General features: G+C 39.8%; 1 protein-coding gene across 2 annotated transcripts in view; it reads left to right on the top strand.

The window, feature by feature from the left end:
• Positions 1–11,066: 11,066 nt before the first annotated feature.
• Positions 11,067–22,285, top strand: part of NYAP2 (neuronal tyrosine-phosphorylated phosphoinositide-3-kinase adaptor 2) — a 137,091-nt gene continuing 125,872 nt past the window's right edge. For both annotated transcript variants that reach the window (XM_079315068.1, XM_079315069.1), the window contains exons 1-2: positions 11,067–11,167; positions 16,658–16,832. The gene's annotated coding sequence lies outside the window, so the exon portion shown is untranslated. The remainder of the gene's footprint in view (positions 11,168–16,657; positions 16,833–22,285) is intronic.

Below are 22,285 nucleotides of genomic sequence, written 5' to 3'. Positions count from 1 at the left end.
TGATCCCACACCACAAACCAGTAAAGTTCCTGGGATAACTATGGAGAGTGCTTGAATCTAAGCCATGATTGTAAATCTAGTTATGAAAGTACACAGAGCAGCAAGACAACTGAAAACCAGGCTTCTGTTCTGGTGGTGTTTGTGAGAACAGAAATGAACTTGAGTGTTTTGGGTGAACAAGTATACTGGCTCTTTCCAATTCTGTAATGATGCTGCAAGGATGTAAAACACAGTAACTTGCCTATTCTGTTCAGAGGGCTCTAAATCCTATTCTCTGATTTGAATATGCTGGAGATACATCCTGGTGTCTTCTTTTTTAAAAGGGATTATCAAGCTGTCAAATTTCAACACCTGTGTCACCATCAATTTTCTTGAGATTAAAATCAAACTTCAGAGCAGTCATTTATTCTTCTGTATTTGGTGAGGGAGGGGAAGATGAGGAAGCTACAGTGCTTTAGGGCTTTGCCCAAAAGTAGCTGATGCTGTGCCCATGTCTTTTCTTGGTTAAAGTCAGTCGAGGTCTGTAACTGGCAGAAGTGAGTGAAGATTCATTTACAGTCACTTTTGTATTTCTATCTTGAAAGACCTTTCATGGGATGAAACGGGAATGTTTTTAGTGTGAGGTTTGAGCTCTCATCTCTGGGCTGTTACTTTCACTCCCTTGCAGTTCATGGTCTTCAGGACTCCACTGCAGCAGTATCAAGCTAGTATCAAGGCAGTGTAGAAGAGGAAAGTTTTTCTCTTGTAAATCTTGTATAATGCTTCTGGGTCTTACTCAGTGGAAAAATAAAAGTCCATATTATGTTTGAGGCTTCTGCTTGGATGATTCTGCTTTGTTGACTTAACTAATCTTGTTGTATGCACAAATATAATTGATTGACTCCAAAGGGCTTTTATCTCAATTTGAACAGTGTATACCCAGGGTTACTTCCCTCTGATGAGCAGAAGTGATAGAAAATGAATGCAGTATTTCCTTTTTATTGATTATCCCAGGATATGGTTTGTAGTCTTAGAACTGCCTGCTCTGACCTTATCACTGTAATGGGTCCTCACCATCTGCTCAGGGCTCTGTTGGTGAAGAACTGAGGCTTAACTGGTGCTTAATATTAATCGAACAGTGATAACAAAGGAAAAGTCATTACTAAGGCTAAAGTGAATTAATAGTAAAGATACTGTGGCAATAGCTATTATTGCTGTTTACTTGTTGTCTGGAGCAGTGGCTTCTGACAGAAGGTAGGCTATTAGTATAAAAACCTATTTACAAGAACGGCAATTTCCCACACAACACTTAAAGGGAACCAGTGAGTAATGATGACACATCCTCCAGATTCACCCAAGTTCACCCAGGTGATGCTGTGTGTAAGAAAGAAAAAGCAGATTAATCATCAAATACAAAATGAGGAAAAAGTGGGTAGGCAGCAGTACCACTGAAAATACTTGCTAGAAGACTACAAACTGAACATAAAACTTCAGTACCATGCTGCTTCTTGGAAAAAGCAATGAAATTGCTCTTTGGTGAATGAATAGACTCATCCTATAAAAGACATTATTACAGTCCTGGAGGTTCTCTTTTAGGAGCTAAGATTTGAGAAAGATATATACAAAACATGTAGCTCTCTTCTTTAACCTTGTTCTCTTAGATAACACAAGCTACAAGGAGAATTTGAAATGATTCATTTAGAGTGTATGAAAGTTTGTTGTGAACAGAAAGGTACACTGATATTGTGTGTCTCCCACCAAGAGCAGAGTAAGGGATTGGTTGTTAGCTGCATTTTCAGGCTGGAATAGGTTTCACAAGAAGATGGCCTGTTTTCCATACTGGAAGCCTTTATTCATAGGTTAATAGCACCTGTGTGGGTTGGATTATGTATCTCTCTCTTGACTTGGAGCGGGACAGTGGATGACACAGCTTTTCTAGGTTTATTTTCAGTGAATCATGTAAAATATGGAGCCTTTTAAAGTGATGATGTCAATGTCTAGCTGAATTGTTCATGCAGTTTTTCAAATCTTAGCTATAACTTTATTAAGGAAGACTTTAAGATCACAAACCTCTCCGAGTTGCATTCCAAAGTTTGGTCCTTGACAGAAGCAGAAAAATAAAACAGTTCAGATTTTGCATTATTTCAACTTTGATTCCTGGCTTCATTGACTGAGCAGATGGGGTCAGTCCCATCTCAGTATGCTGCAAGGAGAGTGATGAGGATGATTACAGCTCTTGTTGAGGTACTCAGAATAGTTCTAATTCAGAGCTTAAATTAGTTTCAAATTGTTTGTAAAATTAATGCATGTTGTCCTTATGGGCAGCTGAACGCAAGAGGCTGATCCCACATATTTGTTGTTAGCATTAAGGTACATTTTTTTCAATTTAGCAAATATGAGCATAAACCCTGTCTTGCTGTAATCTGGAAAGTAAGGATGCTGACTTTGGATGTTCCAGAATTTCAAAGTCTCTTCCCCTACACAAATGCTGAATTCTTGAGAGCTAAATTTAGCCCAAGTTATTTTAAATTTTTTCAAGCTAAAAAGAGATCTATGAACTCCTAAAATAGCAACTTCTTTTGCTATTGATAACACAGTAGTTGCACTAATGTTGTTGCTGTGAAGTCTAAGGGGTTTTTAGGATAAAATTTACAGAAAGTAAAAATACACAAATTCCAGTAAATGTTTAAATAGAAATAAAGAGAGTTTGTTGTTTTCACCATAATAACTGAAATAGAGCACTTCTGTTCCCTTTTTAAACATAATTCTGCCATAACATCCAGAAATACTTCCTATTAATAATTTTTTTTTCAGCCTTTGCCAGCATGTTAATCATGCCACAACTGGAAAAAGTTAACACCCAAAATAAAATGAAAATCAGAAGCACCACAATAGCTATATATGCTGTGTTGAGCATTCACAATGCTGAGCTATTGTTAAAGGTCTAAAAAGCAGATTGGCCAGCAAATGAGGTGTTGTGCCAGGCTGCTGCTAAGAGCCCTGACAGAAGTAGCTTACTGCTTGATTAAACTGGTGCAGCACAAAAATGGGTGGAGAGGAGAGAGCAGGTTTTTGTGGCTGCCTGCAGAGCCCAGATGCTCTGTGCCTTTGTCACAGAGTGCTGCCAGCACATTTTTGTACAGGCTGGAGATGGGGCAAGGCCACAGCACAGGAGAGCTGCAGCTTCTGCTGCTCTGTGGAGTAGGAGGAGGTGTGATGAACCAAGCCCCTTCAAAAGCATGGCTTGACTTGGATGGATTTTCCCCCTGGAAATACTGAACACTGTACAACCAGCAGAACACCTTCTGGGTCAATGATTTGGTTTTTAAGGATCAAGGATCCAGCTGAGCAAAATACTGGAGTTCTTCTCTTGCATCCCAGTCTTTTCTAAATCATCAAAGCCTTAGATGTTTGCAGAAACTCATGTTAAGTCTGAACAAAAATAAATCCTTTTTGAGTATTCATCTAGTTTTTTACACAGTGAGTTTTGTCTTGCTACGTGGCAGCTTACTTCAATACTTTCTAAACAATCAAGGTCAACTGTGACTTTGGGTTTCTGCAGCACCAAGCACCATGCAGGTACCATATATAATACCACACCACCATTTTAAATTTCTTCTCAGAACATATTAAAATTTATACATGATTTAATATCTTAGTGGTAACCTCATTGCAAAGTTCTATATGGAAGTATCTACTGAAAGAATATTTCTATTTTCTTTGTTCTCCCACATTTTTGAGAGAAAAGGTACAGTCCTAGTGCTTAAATTGCTGTGAGAGAATCAGGTGCCTTCTAAGACTTCTCTGTTTTTACAGCACTGGTATTAGAAAGAGTTCATTAAATCCTTAAGTATCTATATTTTCATTTAATGTTTCTTAGTAATTTTCTAAGGTGTTGGCTAGTAAAATAGTCAGAAAGGGCAATCTGCAGAGCTTATAAAAATCTGAACAACAATAATTTCAAAAAAGGACAATAACTGAAAAAAAATCCCAAACCATCATATCTGTTTTTCTAGAAAATGCAAAAAACTGTCCAGAACTTCTTTTGCACTTGACCGGAACTGAATTGGAAGTAGCAACTTGGTTTTGAAAGCTTCTATATATTATTACTTGTCCCTTCAGTTGTGTGGTTCTTCTGCTATCAGGGTTTCACAGAAGCAAACCTTCCAAAGCAAATAAATAAATAAAATGGTAGGAAACAGAAGGGTAAATGGCGGGGGGGGGGGGGGGGGGGGGGGGGAGGAACTGATTTGACATAAACAAATTAGAGCTGTTGACAGTGTGATTTTGAGAAATGCAGTTCCATTAAATTCACAGATATGAATCCTGACAAATAACAAGCCATGGTAATTTATATAAACAAGGAAAGGAGATAATGAGTGGATGTGAAAGTCTAACAAGACTTTGGTTGTTGGAACAGCACAAAATATTGTGGCAGTATGGATAGAAAAAAACTTGGGGCCTCTGCCATGATGAGGCAGCACTAACATGCACTGTCCCACTGGAAACAGCCACAATGCTGTGCTCTTCGCCTTTCACACTTTTTATAGAAAAACCAGAAAACGAATTGCTAGATTGTAAAGTCAGATAAAAACTGAGGTCTCTCAGTGCTGTGCTGTAGAGGAAAGTTCTGGTGCAGGTGTCTCCAAGGCTAATTCAAGCCATCAGACCCTCTGCACTATACAAGCTATGAATATATGGGGGGTTTTGTCCCCCCAGAACTCCCTTTAATTCATCTGGTGTTTTATCTGCTTTACACTGAAGATTCTGTGCAGGCATGTGGGGCTTGTTCAGTGGAAATTGTCAATACCACACCTGACGTGCTGTTTCCTGCCTGCAGGCACCTCATGGAGTTCATATCCTTCCATTCTTTTTTGGGGAAAGAGCCTTTTTCACCTTTTGATGAGGGTTCTTAAAGAAACAATCTTTTAAGTATTCAAAGCACTGTATTTATTTAGATAAAAGCGATTAATTATAAATGACTGGCCATATGGCCATTAAGACCAACACATAGTAGGATAAAGAGGGAATGAATATTTCAGATAATAAAGAACTGTTTTAGAAAATAAAAACTCTCTTGATGTTATGTTTCATGTAGGTTTAACAATGGAGTGGTGATTGGTACCCTGCAGTGGTTCACACTAAAGAACTTGGTTTTCTTTTCTATTTTTAATGCTTTGCTATTGAAAATTGGCTATTAAAAAAAAAAGGCACAAATGGAAAGCCTCAAGGAAAGCCAGATGGCTGAATATTGGCATTTGAAATAAAAATAAAATATTCAGTTATACATATGTGTCTTAAATACACTTAGCTGTAGTCCTTTGTTTGTTAGCCAGACTCTCTATCCCTTTTGCACTGGTAAATTTGAATCTGCTTTGCATATTTTTCAGTAGATCAAAGTTGGGCAAAAATGTGGTTAAGGAAGTTTTAGTGCTTATTGGTTCTAGCCCCAAATCAAAGATAAAAGGTCATGTTTTTGCCAGATGCCCTAACCTGAAGTCTGACAGGTTTGTTTGGTTTTTTGAAGCTCTGCCCATGGACAGGGCTATTATTAGCAGCCTTTTGAACATGTCTCAGCTTTTCCTGATAACACTGCTGTTGTATGAAATTTCGCTGATTCTGAAAATCGTTAAGCTTTGTCTGTAGTGATGTCCTTGTTGCCTGGAACCCTGTTGTGAAAAATGAGCAACAGTTCAGGAAAGTATGTGTGTAGATAAGCAGATACCATCAACAACTGAAAAGTATGGTAGAGACATATGAAAACCCAATTCTTCTACAGAAGCCCAGCCAACTCCTGGGGCAATCTAAGAAATTCCCTGCAGGTATTCAGCGTTTTTCATCTGATACATAAAAGAGCAACCATTGTATTGTTACTGCATTGACACCCTCCTGCTCTGGTAGGAAAATTTCCCTTTAATATTTTCTGTGCTTTCTAGTTTTAATAGTCAGAACACATACTTGAAGACAATGATTGAAGACTAGGGTAGCATCAATTAGTGCCACTGATAATGCAACTTTAGAAAACGTGTCCATCAAGTCTCCAGTGATGTGGATAGTGCCTAAATGGAACATGCTGTTTTCTCTCTACCATCTTGGTTCAAAGGACCTTGATAGAAATGAGCATGTTTGGGTTTCTCTCAGTTATGTGAGAAAGATGAAGAGGTTACAGTTCACTCCAGTCAGGCCTGTTTCCTTTTGTCCTATCTCTCTCAGTTTGGAGATGAAGTTGAGCTGTTTTCCAAGCCCAGGCTGGGAAAACTGGGCTTGCTTTCAGGCTACTTTGCTACTGCCAAAAACTTGTAACTCCTTCCTGCCTTGAGACTAATAATTCAATTCAAAGAACCAAACTGCTGGCATTTGAGATTCGAAATGTGGTTAAGAAAACTCCATGGTGTAAATGAAAGTTGCCATGGATTACTAGTGTGTGCCTCCCTGCGAAATGTCTCTCAGGCTTACAACCTTCACCTTTTCAAGAAATGCTATAAACTTTGGTGGCATGCGAGACTGTGAACACCATTTTGGCAAGTCCAGTGTATCTAGGGAAGGCTGTGGGTGGGTGCAGCTCTACCTACCTTACCCTCCTTGATGTAGGGAGCAAAGCAGGCAGCAGCAGAAATGAGACGTGCTGGGGGTTGGACTGGTGGCGTTCCATCAGGTCTTCACTGTCAAAGTTGCTGCCTACAGCACTATATTTTTAGAGGAGTTATATATTACAGTAATGCCAGATGCTCTGAAGGAAGATTTGGAGAGTGAAAAACGGATTAAGGTTTATTGTAAAACTTCTAAATCTGTGTGAAGACACGCAAGATCTGATTCCTGTTCTTCAGTACAGGGATGATTCACCACTCTGAGAAAATATTAGGAAAGAAATAGGCCCATCTAACAGCTTTAGATTTATGCTTCAAGTAGATAAAGGGCTATTTAAAATAGTTCAATTTTGAAATAACTTTAAAGTAAGCTCAGAGTTTTCACTTGCTCTTAGTTCTTAACTTATGCTAGTTGCCAGCAGAGATTTCCAACACTGTTCTGTAGTCACAGATGCTACTTGTCCAATAAATGAATTAAAAGTTCACTCTAAGTTTGTATCTAGCACCTGACAGAAACACTTAGTACCAAGTCAGATATCTGACCTACAGAAAACTTAAGTAAGGTTTGAAATATTAATGAATAGCAGAATTATTGATGAATAGAAACAAAATATTTTGACTGTTCAAATACTGGTAGTGTTTAATATTTGTCAATTAATTCAGCCACCAAACAGTCTATTCTATTCTGGTTACTAAAAAGTCATGTACAATTCCTGAATATATAAAAAAGGAATGGAATATACTGGGTTCTGCTGCTGAGACAACAGAATATGATTTAAATGAAAGCTGTCATTGGAGATGTTATCACAGGTTAGGGAAACTGTGCTGCATATACTTGAAGTTCCACAGATAGTTAGACTAGATGCCCTCTGAGAAACCCTACTCCAAGTAAGAAAATCCTGTTTGTCCAAGGAATCTAAAACCCTTTGGGTGAAGACAGTGATTTGGGGTAAGTTTGTCCCACAGCTAAGGTCTTGTTTCTGCAATGGCAAGTTGCAGTTCTGAAAGATCTTTCTTGAATCCACCAAAAGCAGCTGTCTGGTGAGACAAACTCAGAGTAGATCAATTCCCATAGGAATTGTTGTAGTCTTAGTGTTAGTAGTGATCATCCTACCCTTCACTGTCAATATTTGTACTCTTCAAAAAGTGTAGCACCATGTTCAGCAGCCTCATCTTTTTTGATGTCAGAGTTTCCTTGATTGTGTTCTACACAGTGTTTCACAAGAAACCTCAGCAAAACCTGGGTCCAGCAGATACACCCCCCTCCTCACTTTCCTTTTCTTCTAAGGCTCTGCAATCTGTTCCACAGCAAGGATGAGAAATCTCCAGGAAAATGGTCATTGCTAGGAATTCCCACTGTTCCTGAGATTTTGGATTATTGTGTATATGAAGGAGAAACTCAGGAAGTTTCCTGGAATATCAGCATTGGAGTGTCATATACAGAGTTGTATTCCAATATACACAGTGCTGCTCCTTATGAAATATACAGTTAAGGCAGTGATTGGGTCTTTCAGAGAGCTGGGCAAGGTGGTCAGGCTACCAGAAACAAAAATCTCTTGAGAGATAGGTCCCAGAATTTTGCACATAACAGAAAACTCTTTGCTTTGTGCTGGAGTCTGAAGTGACATATCACATCCCTATCAAGATGCCTACTGGGTTTTTTTTTCATAAGCCTGTATGCCTATAAGGGAGTATAATAGCTTAGAATGGATATCCAAATTGTACATTATTGTTGAGAGATGCAAGCTGAGCAGGAAATCCATATCAGGGAAGGAATTTCTGTGCTCTTCAGTGTGCCAGTGCTATCATGATCCATACAAGCTGGTTTGGGCCAGTCCTGTTAGACTGGAGACCTGCTTCCTGTGCTTATGGGGCAGAGTATGGCAGTAACTTCACCTCAAACACCACTGTCTGAATCTCATCCATACACTGCTTTTTAACAGGCCAAGAGTAGTATTGAAATACATCATACTGACATCATACTGAGTGGTAGAAAAGAAGGGGCTTTCTTGAGCTGGCTGTTAGAATTTCTGTATGAACCCATAATGGAACCTCCAGATAATTCTCACTGCTCAATTGTAATCTAGATGCACAGTTTTTTGTTGTGTTCCTTCCCTCATTTGTTGAGACTATTGTTGGGGAACCCTCCTACAATCTCATTTATATTTGTGAAACCCTTCCACTTTAGCAAATAGAAATTTATTCAGTGAATCCATCTTACTTAAAGCAAAAGTCAGTGTGTCTATTCCATGTATCCCTACAGTCAGGTCTGTTTTCAATCCTTTGTGTCACCCTCCCAGTTAATTTGTCTTAAATCATACAGTGACAACATTTACTCTTTAAGCCAAAATCCCTTAGCCCAAGTCTTTATTGCCTTTCTTCCTCCTTGAAGCTAGTTGCAATTAAACCTCAGTGAAATATGAAGCACCAGAAATATTAGACTATCTTGGCAACGAAGAGGCATGAAACAGATGAATAATGAGAAGCACAAGATAAGAAGCAGTAATGCCACTTCATTCTGAAGTGCCTATTCTGGCAAAGAGTTCACATCACCTTTTACAGTTTTGTATCCTATTTATGAGTCATAGGAATGATTAAGAGGAAAAAAATCCTACCAGAGAAGAGTCCTCAGATTTGTTTAAATTATGGAAATGAAAAACTTCAAGGCCTTTTTTGCTAAAGATTAAGAATTAGCTATCTGAGATTGCTAATGCACTTCAGCTTAGAGAAGTGTGTGGATAAAGGAAAGAGGAGACTCATTCTCGTGCTTTTTTTCTTGGATGTGCCCATTTTGAATGCATGAGTAGAGCTGACACAACATCATAAGCTGCCTTCTTCTAATTTCTTCCCAGACACTAGCCTGGGACAATTCTGTGTTCATGGATAATGCATGTTTGTGGCAAATATAAAAAGTAAAACTCAGTGAACAATGAACAGAAGATTGCAGATATCTGAAGGCTTTCCTTAAAGTTGTCTTAACTTGTGTATTTTTCCACGTGCAAAAAACATGTTGGGGTTATGGAACTCAGTGGACCTGTTTCTCTTCTTTTATATAGATCTCTCTCTTTTTTTTTTTTTCTGAAATTTGCTGAAAATTGCTAATACTGTGAATATGAAACATGATTAATTTTGTGCTATTTACCTAGCACTGCTTTTAACCATCTGAAGAGCAGGAATAAAAATTCTGTGGAATATTTCTGTGTGGTGTGCTGAAGGGGCAAGTTTGTGTAAGTCACAGTGGACAGGGATGCAATGAGAGAAATATGGAGGCATTGAGTCTGCTCAACACTAAGGTCAGCTTGGGTAGGGCAAAGATGCTCAGACAAAGGCAAATGTAGTGACTGCTGCCACTTTGTTTGAGTAGCTGATTGTGACTGCTTGTTACAGTTTGAGTAACTGGAATATAGGACATCTATGTAATGAAATGTTTTTAGGATATATGCCATTGTCACAGTTCTTGGGTTAGAGTAGAAGCAAATTTTCTTCTTTCCCTTCTTCCCCCTTCTTTTTTTCTTTGTTACAGGCAGAAAAAGCTTTTGTTCAAGGTCTTGCCACTAGAAAGCCTTGAAATAGCAGTAATATAGGATTCTCCTGATAATGAAGGAAAAAGCATTATCATTACAATCCTACAAAATGTGTAAGTTAGGAGGAAATTTCCCTTCAGAAAAGAGTTGTCTGAAGGTTTAATCAGAATTGATCTGTAGGTAGAGACATGCAATGCCATCTAATTTGAGGGTATTTTGAATGTTTAATTTAATTTTTGAATGCCATATATCACTGTCTAATTTTTGAGCTGTAGTGGTTAATGGCACCTGAGAATAAAAAGTTCAGAAATGCCTTTAACTTCTGCCCACTACTCCACAGTAACTGGCTTTATTGAAAGATGTCCCTCAGACAAGATCAAGACATGTCATGCTTAAGAGATATCCCTGACTTCCTATGCCTCATTTCAGTTGGATCTGGTTGTGATTTTAATTAAATGCTTTTTCAATCAGAAAATGTTGATTAATGAAAGCCAAAACATTTTGGGGAAATGAGATGATTTGTAATTTCTTTTATTGTGGTGGTGACTGTCAGGCTTTCCAAAAAAGATTCTATTTTAGATCTTGGAAACTTGAAATAAGTGCAGGCAACCCACAAGTTTACTCCAAATGTTTCCTTTTGATTCTCTTTTCCAGGGATTAATCCAGAAAGGATTAATTATTTAAAATTACTATGTATTCTATAAAATGTCTCATTACTGTCTTTAGGTGACAGAGTCTCTTTTGCTATGGGGTCTGCTCTTTCTCAAGTCAGGAAATAATCCCAGTTGTGCTTTCTCAGCCCTCTTCTCTCCCCTTCAGAGCAGAAGCTTAATTTTCTCTTCCTTTTATATAAGTTTAATATCAAGAAAAGTGGCGAAACTAAGTCAAGCCTGAATTTAATTTCTTGCCTGCTATCAAACTTTTTTTTTTTTTTTTTTTTTTTTAGTTTAGAAAGAAAGAATGAGGCCATTGCCCACTGAAGAATTTTCTCACATGGAATTTCTCATTTGTTCTGACTGGTGCCCCCTTGAAGTTGTTCTCACCAATAAAGTAAAGCTGCAGTTTCTTCCTAGCAGGGTAGGTAAGAGCACTTGCATAAGCTTTTATTCCTAATACCACCTGTGTTTGTTCATCTACTCTCACTCTCATAGAAAATAAAATTACACTGATGGCAGGACAAAAAATCTCAATCAAGTTCAGAGTTTATTGCTTGCTCTGTGCATGATGGTGCCAAGTTAAAAATATTTCTTTTTTCTGCCCATCCCTCCATCTTCTCCAGCCTGTGTTTTAGTTGTTTGGTAGGTTTTTACTTATAAATATTTACAGAAATGACAGACTAACTGGCCCTTAAACATATACACTTAAGGCAGTCAAGGTTATTCCTGTTTATTTCTTTCATTTATCCTGCACCAATGTGGAACAAACCATTCCTGACATTATGTGTAATGCTGAGTATTTATGAAAAAAAAAAGTATTTTTCTTATTGATATGATCAGGCAAAAAAGTTGGTTTCAGGGCTGTCCTACAGACAGATAATTTTTTCACAGAAAGATGTAATTCTGTTCTTGACCTTTAGCAGTGCCAGGCCCATTTTCCAGGAATCTGAAGGCATGGTTTTACAGGAGTTTTACACTGGAAGATGGGAACTGCAAGTTTCACTGTACGCTTGCTTATTGTTTTCTGGATCACATTAGTTTAGCAAATGCTTGGTCAGTTTAGATGATAAACAATTTAATGTTCAATATATGTTTCAAGTAATAGATTTTTAAAATACAGATTGAATAAAATTGGTATTACATGTGTACAAATGGTCTGATCTTAAGTGGCCTCATGAATCCAGGGTATTATAAATTCAAATAGTCTGTAAAATGAAGGACATCTTTCCCTGGCTGCCAGGGAGCAGTATTTCTGGCACTTATGTGTGGTGGCATTGGTTTGCATGCTTATACACACAGTTTTTCCAACCAGTATTTTATCAGCTGTAATATATAAAATATGAGTAATTTTCATTTAGTCTAATTGGAGTTTGCAAACAGTAATTCCAAACAAAACCAGTCACACTGTATTAAACACTTAACTGTGGTGAGCAAGAGTGCAGGTTTTGTTTCTGTAGGGTAGTCTGTGTACAAGAGGTATTTAATTAATTTTCATCAGAGCTATGGATCTTCTATTTGGGGATTAAAAACAAGCCAGGAAAATCTGGCAGAGCTGAATTGCTGTGTGCAAGCTCATGACTAAAAATAGTGCCAAGATGCATATAGAGACCAAACAATACCATCATAAATTTACTGAGGAATCTCATGTGAAGAAAAGGGTTAAACTCTCATTTTGGATTCACGCTGTATAACTCTCCCTTCTTCCATCTGCCCATCAGGCACTGAGTTCTTATTCTCTCCAGTATGCCAGCTCTTGAACTGAATATGGATGATCATGAGCACACTATAAAATGCTTCAGTGTATTTTGAGAGTTGAAAGGACTAAAAAACGCAATATATATGAATGTGATAGATTTGTAATTAATTTGACACACAGACACACAAATACATTACAGAAGTGTGGAGAATGTGGTTTGACCATAAGGATGCCAGGGGATCTTAAGCTATTAAGGCTGGAGCTTTGTCCTTAATTCACCCTGTCATTTCTAGGTATTACAGTGTGTGGCACCAAATGTAACACACTGTCTCATATCTAGTGCAAAAAAACCCATGGTATAATATAAATTATATTGGGCAAAAGTAGTCTGCTGTGAACTGAGCTTCAGTCCACAATTTTCATGGTGTATATTTAGGACAGGTCTGTGCAATTACTTTCAGCTTTTTTGTACATGAAGTATTTGCAACACTGAAAACAAAATCCTGCAAAATTATTCAGTGTATCTGGAGTAGAGAGTATTTAGTATGATATGCCAGAAAACAGGTACTTCAGAGCATCTAATGGCTCAAGATAACAGACAAATCTATACTTTGCCTCATTGGAGCTGTGTCTGTGTATTGTGTAAATCCATAGAGGTATATTCAAGGTGATTAGCCAGGATTTAGTTCTGTGTGGGAGCAGGGGGAAAAGGTCTAATGGAAATGTCGACAGACCATTAACTAGAGTATCACTAATGGGTGATATAATAGAGAGAGATATTTTTAATTGTAAAGGGGTTAATTGGTATTCCTCATTTACATTCCTTTCTTCCTGAGTGGTGGCAATTTGAGCTCATCCAGTGATAGGAATGGTTTTTATACTGAGACAATATGAAGGATCATAATATTTTCTCTAAGAAAATATGCAGGAGGGAAAACCAGAAATATATTAACTGACATATGATTATCCAGCTATAGCTGAGGAGAAAACTGATTTTCCTGAGAATTTATTAAGGTAGTGCCTGCAGGAAATTAGTTTCCCAGTAATTAGAAGAATTTGATTTTTTAATTTTGTTTTATATCTGAGCATGAAAAAATAGCTCACATTGGTCAAAGTATTTACTGTGATTTATATGTTATAAACCTTAACCCTTTTCTCTGTCGAGATAGGATTTTCTAAATGCAAGAGAATAGCTACTGTTAACATAGCCCAGGTCTAGTCACTCAGACACCTAAAATGAGGCTTATCTCCCTAAGCTGATGGGAACAAATTGGGCTTTTGCCCACATAGGATCTTGGCTCGTCTGTGACCAGAGGAACTGGTCAGCTGATGTCAACAGGCTGCCCTGGTTCCTCTCACCTTGTCACCAGCCTGTTCTCACAATAAGATCTTCCCCTGGTGCTGCTTAAGCTTCGATCATTGTGCAGGGTTTGGGTCAGGGGCAGCTAACGAGGGATGGAGGACCCTGGCCATGAGCCACCAGGGCAAACTGCCAGCAGTTTCCATCACCTGCCTGCAGCTCTCCATGCTTGGACTGGGCTCCAGGCACTGAGCATCTTCCCACCCTGGGTGCCCACATGCCATCAGGAACTCTGAGCCTACCGAGTTCCTGGCACTGGTGCTGTACCTCCGAGTGGGACTCGCTGGTTTGGGTGGTGTGAGCAGGGTGAGGTACCCAGCCTTCCTCACCACTTACAGCCCTTGTGTGAAGCCTTCCTGCCTCACTACCTCTTTGAGGTCATTTTCTTCATCTCAGAAGTTAATGAGACCATCTTTGTCTCATTAGGAAAAGCAAACAAACAAGCACATATGCATACTCTCTCTTTGCTGTGGCCATCTCTTCTTTGGCTTGAAGTCATCTTCCCAGTGTTCTCTCTCTCTTTTCCTTTTTCTTTTCCTTTTTTTTTTCTTTTTGTTTTAAAGTAATTTCTCCTCAATTCTGTTTTCCCCCAGCATTAATTGAGCATTGAGATGGGTATGTTCTCTCCAGAGATTTAAAAGCTATTTAATTCACATTTCACTTGCCGTCTTGTGTGAGGCTTATAGGTATAAAGTATATTTCATTGAACAAATAGCATATTTTAGTTTCTTTACAAAGTTGATGCCTTAAAGAATTTAACCAACAGCAGCAATTTACTCACAAATATTATCTTAATGTACATAGCACTTCTATGTTTTAATAGAGGAATTTACCAATTTGTCAATTCTAAAGTACAAACTGCAATTTCTTCTTTGAGTCTTTCCAGTCTTCAAATGTTTACTGGGTTTTTATTTAGTGTGCTTTTTCTGTTAAAATGAATAAAGCTGATTTCCCCCATCTTTGCCCATTTCTTAGTGGATTCATGGGACTGCTTTTTCTGTAGTACTGGGGAAAAAATTGCAGATTTTATCAATAAGTGCAGATAGGAGGCTTCAAATTTCTGGAGAATTTCTTATCTCTCATTCCAAGACCTCTTGCTCTAGACTTCATCATTGGTTGTTTTTACAGATTTTGTGCTCTATGGGATTCCAGGCACACTTGTTTCTGAGTTCAGAGATGCTGTGGGTGCTCACTAGAGCTCCTTGTTCACAGCTGAGTCTCTCACCAGCTTGGATGAAAGCAAGAAGTTGGTTGATCCTGAATGAGACCCAACTGGCCTGCCTTCCATCTGCTGGGCTGCACTGGTTCTCTGCTGCCCACTGATTGCACAGGTAGGGTGGTCCTCTCACAAATAACAACATCCATGTAGTGCCAAAATCCCAGGCTAGTTCTCAGCTTGATCAGCTTCCCAATCTGCTGCACCACACGGCCAAGTGACATTTGTGCCAGAATAAGGCCAAAGGAAGAGCTGACTGCAGGAAGGAAGCAGAGCTGCATTTTTTTTAAGTTGGAATGCCTGGAAATTGTCAAGTGTCTGGTAAAACACTTTGCAACTTAAATGCATGGTCACTTTTGAGTGCTATGTACATACCCTTTTCTGCCTTAAGGCAGCTGGGTGGTTGCATGTACTTGCCAGAGTTGTGGAGTTTCTGGGATGGGGAGCACTGCCTGTCAGCTCCCTGACTGCCTCCAGGATTTTCTTTGTTCATGGAAACTTCAGCAGGCTGAGTCGCAGTGCACCAGCTCTGGCATATGTGCTGCCTGGGCACTGGACTCATTGCCAGCAGTAGTGTTTGTAGCACGGGCAATTTTCACTCCAGTAAAAGTCACAGACCACCTTGGCAGGGCTGCCATTCTCACGCTGTGAAGTGCCCTCTGCATTGTGTAGTGCAAGGAAGTGCTTTGGTTGAAAGGAACACCATCCGCTTTGTGTTTTGGATTCTCCCTCATTCTCACCCAAAATTATTTCTGTTCTGGAACATTTCCATGACCCAGTTCCCTGCAAGCCCTTACAAGTGGGAATGAGCAACAGGGTGGGGAGATGACAAACAAGCTTAAACTGCCTGGCCTTTGTACTCTATAGGAAAAAGAGTGTTTCTCTGGGGCTAGAAAACTCAGGCTACCAGAGCAGAAATAGAACACCATGTGAGTGCAACTCTACTGACACAGCTGGGATTATCCTGGAGTAAGAAACCCACCTATTGCCCCCTGTATGAGCTGAGCAGTGAAAGCATGCTTTTGCCAGTGCAGCAGCATCTGCGTTGGGGGATTCTACCAGCATCCACTGTGCTATAAATACAGATGTCTGTATTTGGGACCTGACCATAGAATGTATCTTTACCAGCTTTAATTGATTTTAGCTAGGAGCTAACTGGCTCCAGAACTACTTATAGCTTAACATTTCTGTGGAAAATGTACCATTTAGTAATTAATGGCTTTGGAATGCAGCCAGAATCTTTCCATCTAATCCAGTTTAAGAAAAAAGAATCAATTGACTCTTTTTTGAATGGTAAATATCATGAAATATTTTACAAAAAAATCATGGTTAAAAATAGCCTAGTTGCACTAGCTGTCATGTAGGATAAATCACTTGCATCAGGATGTGATCTTTGTGATTTGTGGTCTATGCAAATAAGGACAAGGTTTTGCTCCATATTTTGTATTCAGGCAAAGTTCCCTGTGGACTTCAATGGGAATTTTGCCTAAGCAATAACAGCAAAATTGGTCCCATGTGAAAAAAACTGATCACTGGGGAAAATTAAGAGATTTTTCTTAAAGGCACAGATGGCAGTTAAGCATTTAACTTTAATTGGCTTTTTACATGAGTAGGGACCCCTCTACTGTTTTACCTTTAGAAGAATCCTCCTCAGAACTCTGAAGAGAGAAATGTGCATGACGGTGGTGGATAGTCTGCTGCTGGGAGGGATAGAGCCAGTGTGCTCCAGGGAAGTGAAAGAATGCTACAGAGGAATGTGAAATAGCTGAAACAAATACCAAGATGGAGCACTGAGACTTTCCTTTACTCTCATTGTGTGAGTAGTTTTACTTGTCATGGCAGCAGTGTGTGTGTGAAGAGCGAGAGAGGGGCAAAAGGATGGGAGAGAGAGCAACTGCAGAACTTCAAGGGTTTATAAGAATGCTTGAGGGAGAAAAGCATGAATGTGAAAGCTTATCTGAGGCATGGAATGAAATAATTTGGGAAAAGCAGCCGTGAAGGCTCAATTTAGTATTTCAGCATATCAGGTTGAAAATTAATTGCAAATAGATCTTTAAGTTTTCCCTTTGCTTAGCATGATGGTAGATAGGTGCTAAGAGCATGAACAAACAAAAGAGATGGTTGCTTAAGGTCAAAGTTATGGTAAGCACTGTGCTTGAGTTTGGATGTAGTTTGTTTTCTATGCATTTTCCTCAAATTAACCCACTTCCATTCAAAAACATTTATTAACTCAGGTTTAAATCCAAATAAAAATCCAAGCAGCTTTTTAAAATTGGTGCTAAAGGCCCATCACAGTGATTGCTAAACTGACACTTAGAATGAGGCATAGGCAAGACTGTCACTGAAAATTTCCTTTGCCTCAAACATGGGCAAAATAGTAGCTGTGAGGAAACAATGGTTTTATTGGGAAATGAAGACACTTAATAGCTGGGACTGATTAGAACCTGATGCTAGGTCCTGGAAGCAAGAAAAGCTAAAGATCACTGCTCGAAAATTCAAGGATAGTAGCAAAGCCTGGGTTAAGAGATGTGGCCTTGGATCAGGCAAGGAATCCATACTTCAAGGGGCATGAAGTGGTTAGAGTGGTTAGAGCAACTGCAGAGTGGCAGCAATAAAACCTAAGAGTCAGGACCAAGCACACAGGAGACAGGGAAAAGCAATTGAAGCTAAGGAGGCATTGTAAAGGAGAAACAATAAAACCAAGTTTAGCTTAGCTTAGCTAAACAGAGAATTTGTTAAACAGCAAAAAAGCCAGTGTCTTGATGGCATCGTATTTGTAAGTGTGGGTAAACTGGCAATGCTTAGCTTCTGCTGTGGTGATTCTGGCTTGGTCAGCCTTTGGTCTTGGCAAGACCTGACTGATAGGAGCCCTATCTCATTTAATTGCTGCATGGACAGGTCTTGTTTAATAAACTCTCACTTCACGGGGATGTAGGGTTGGATATAGGGATGTATATTCCTATCATGGTCCCCTATGTTAGGTGTCAAGAATTTCTAGGTTTAGATTCTCAATTTCTGGAGTTTATTTCAGGTTTTTTTGGAACTTGTGGAGTGTCCATTCCTAGAACCCTTCATCTATGGTCTGTTGGTCAGATAAGAGAAATCTGTCATGGAACTGCCTTCTCTGACTAATCCCTTTGTCCTCAAGCTTCCCTTACTTCAGGGACAGGCTGAGTGCCTTTCTCAGTCACTGAGGGGTCTGCTAGCATCTTAAATGAGTATACTCTTCTTCTTGAAAGCCCTTTGTGTCTGTGCTGCCTGCAGTCTTCAGGCCTTGCAAATCCTCAACCTGTCACCAAGGCTGAAAGGACTTGTCGTGCTGTGGACGAAGGAGCCTCCTGCAGAGGTTTGCTGTCTCCTTATTACATACTCTGTGCTCCAGCCCACTGCCAGCATGGCCAACAGAGACTGGGATATCCAAAAACTATTTTGAGTAGTTGCTAATTAGTAGCTCCACAGCACATTTTTCATGTTTTCTTCTCCTGGTCTGCAATGTCAACCACAGGTCAAGCCACATCTTTCTCTCTCTCTGTGTAGATTTGTTACATATGTGTGTGAGCACATACATGTACAGAAATAAAATGGGTTAATCTTTCAGGTATGTAATGAAGGCTTGCACATATTCTTCAGAAATTCAAAGCAAATGCAAGTAATTGTATCTTCTGGAATTGAGTGGTTGTTAACTCCAGGAAAGATGTGGAGCAAAGGAGATAGGGAGATAGGATTGGCAGCTGCTGTGGGGAATGCATGGTTCTTCACTGCTGGCTGTTTGGAGGCCAGGAAGGCAGGTGCTGGCCTCTGCAGTGTGAGAACACAGGTGGTAATTTGTGGAGGTGCATGTATTTGTGCTGCTTAGGCTTCTTTTTTAACCAAGGAGTCAAAGCCATTTGTGGGTTCGTTAGAATTGTCATTAAAGATGTTTAAAGGTGGGTAGCACTGTTCTGTAGAAACCTGTGGAAAAAACAATAAACAACAGAAAACACATTACCTGAACTTTGATCCAGCCCTTCTGTCATTGATGCAGGAAATGCCATGTACAATTCTGTAGGTGCTTTTTCCTGGATTGTGAACTGAATTAGAAGCTTTTGTGTATAATAAGCAGGAATGGAACTGCCAGCCTTGCAGAGGTTGTAACTGCAGTGCCGTTCCCACAATCCTACTGGAAATAAAAATGGATATTTCCTTCCACAGCTGATGTACACATGATTCCCAGGAACCCTGGTGCAAGAATGAGAAGATGTGGAAACTGCCAAAAGTTGCAATAACATAGGTAGTCAGGGAAAGGATTGTATCTGAGGGAATTCAGGAAGTTATTAGGATGAACCATGTGGTGAAAGACATAGGCAAGTGTTTCACACTTTGAGATTAAGATTAGTAGTTCTTCAAGTTGCTTATGAAATTGTAATGACTTTACAGTGATATCCTTGTTAAAGTAACTTGGAAAGAAGTTTGACTGTGCGATTTATTATTTTCAGTGCAGGATTTATGGCAGAGACAGAGAAGATCTTTAATTCTGGAAAAGTACTGAGAATAAGAGGCTATTATGTGACAGAAATCTCCAGCTGATTAAAATTAAAATGTTTCTCAATTACCACATGGCCACAGCTGCTCTTAAGGTATCCTTCAAGGAAGGAAAAAATCAGAAGCAGAGCTAGGGGCTAGCCTCTGAGCTAGGGAAGAAGCACTCTTCTTCAGGACTGCCTCCAGTTCTACACTGTAAGTTTTTCCCTTTCAGATCTTTTCCCTTAACACAAAGAAACGTCCTCTATATCTTCAAACCCTGTTCTAGCTTTATAACCCTTCTTAAAACATCCTTTTGAAATGGTATCTTGGAGATGTCATGAGGAAACTTCACTGCCCTGTTTCATGGGGTTGCAAGAGGTATGCTGGGACACACGCTATTACAGTGAGCACAAAATAAATTACTGGTGAATATGAGAGATGGTTTAGCATCAGGCTTTCTTCAGGCTGTGCTTCCAATGCATGAAGGTGGTCACTGTGTTTTTCAATGTGTCTAGTTGGCTATCTTGAGTGCTGTTGAAGATGGGATGATGTTGGTATTCCCGTTGTGGGGTAGTAAATCTGCAAAGTTCTCCTGCGCTCCGAAGGTTAGGTCTTATTTGTGTCACATCTTTTCATGTGAACATGCATTACTTTGAAAGGATTTAATTCCATTGACTGTAATTTCTGTTATTAGTTTTAGGAATACTGCAACATCAAAAACAAGATTTATATTAGAGAAAAATATGCCTGTAACTTAAGATAGAAGAAAGAATGAAATGCCATTTGACAATGGGGTAATGCAATCTGTGCACATTCAGCCATCACTCCTTTCCCTGGCTTTGGTGCAGGGAGTGAATGCTTTTGCTTTGTGTCCAGGCTGCAGGTTTGGGGGAGAGAAAGCAAAACTGCACACACTCTGCAAGGAGGAGCTCTAACACAGATTGATCCGGTTCAGAAGAAAGGAAATGTTTCCTTCCAAACCATTACACAAATTCTGGATGAGCATAAAAGAGTACAGTTTCACCCTGAATGCTTTTCAAACAGAATGCTTCTTTCCAGAGTGTGCATGTCAATATAAGGAAAACGGCATAAATGTCACGCTCAGTCTGTCCGAGCTGCGTAGTTTTGTTCTCGTGCAATGGGAGCAGGTGGTGGGAGGTTGTTTTGATGGGCTGAGAAGCTCCTCCCCTCCTTCCCCAAGCAGCATTCTCATCTGCGTCAGCAGTAATTGTGTGCCTTGCACTGCTTTCAGTGAGGGTGAGTGCAAAAGATACATCAATACGAGGTATCAAACTGAGGCTTAGGTGTTGCTTTTAAGTGGCTACTCATTTCCTTGAGCCATAATATGGGCTAAAGGTTAACTTACACATTCTCCGTGGAAGAACAATTTCTCTTTTTTTGGGGAAGGGAGAAGGAGGGGGAAAGGGCGTTGTTTCGTATTCTTTCCTACCTATAGACTCCATGTGATGTACAGTGCTGCTCATGCAGATTCCCCCCCCTCCACTGGATTATTTGCTAATCAGACTTCAGTGCAGTGGCGATAAGGGCGAGACTGTTGCCTAGCTAGGAGGCTGTGCCGGCGCCCGAGCCCCGGCGGCAGGAGCGACGCGCGGCTGCCGGCGCGCCCCTGCCCCGGTGCCGCGTGTCCATGGGCCCGGCGCGGCGGAGCTGTCCGCGGTGCTAGGATGCTGGTTGCGGCCGGATTGCAGCGGGAGAGGAGCCCCACAGTCCTGCTGGCACCCGAAGGTAGGCTTGCTCTTTGTTTGAGAATCCCTGATTAATCAACAGCAGCGTCCACGGACCCGGGCAGCTGGAGAGAGCAAGCCTGCCTGTAGTCACGGGGGAGAGACAGAGATGATGCCACGAGCCAGACTGTTTCAGACCTTCTGTAAGTGGCAATGACCGAGCAAGCATCTTTCCTGCTGCAAGAAGCCATTTGGATAGGATATTTGCTGTTCCTTATATTCCTTTCTTTTTGTCTCCACAGAACATATTCAAATGAGGCACCTTAGAAATCTCTGTGTTAGTGCATATGATGGTGCTGTAATCGTCTGTGTTGTAAAGTGGGTAAAAATCATCCAGTTTCTTCTCTGCTGGACCTCAACGCGGGGTGTTGTTTATACCCTCCCATTATCTGTACCCTCTCCTCTCTGAATGTGGATTTAAAGAAGCAAGCACCTGTCTTTTCTTTCCACTTCATTTTTTAAAGCCAAACTTTCCATGCCATTTTAATCGTATGTTAAGAAGATCTGTAACATAACACATTGACTTATAGTGATGTCGAATTCTACAATCTGGGCAATTCTGCCAACAAGATTTAATGCACTTTAACTGAAGAAAAAACTGAGCCTAACTGAAAATCTGTTTCTTATGGTGCTGAAATATCCCTTCCGACTGCACTGAGATAACCACAGGAAAGGGCTTTTACAGGCAAAAGTCACCTTTGATTATTGCACTTAGCGGTCCCCGTGGACTTGAATTTTGGTATGTACTTATTTTAATACATCATATGAGCATGCTAATAAAATATGGTGCTAATTAGAATGAAAAAAATAACATTAAAAAATGAAATAATGAGTTGTCAGAATGCATAGTGATGAGGTTGCATGTATTTTTAGAAGGTATTAATCAAACCATTGCTAAACTAAAAGCTGAAGTCAATTTGACTGGTTTTGTGTACTTCACATGTTGATTGTGCTTGTAATAAAGACATTTGGCAGCTGATTTTTTTTGTTTGTAGAAAGCACTGTTAAATAATTAAAAC

This window comes from Erithacus rubecula, assembly GCF_903797595.1.
Source record: "Erithacus rubecula genome assembly, chromosome: 11".
Taxonomy (NCBI): domain Eukaryota; kingdom Metazoa; phylum Chordata; class Aves; order Passeriformes; family Muscicapidae; genus Erithacus; species Erithacus rubecula.
The sequence above is the reverse complement of the archived record's forward strand: the minus strand, read 5'-3'. Positions and strand labels throughout refer to the sequence as shown.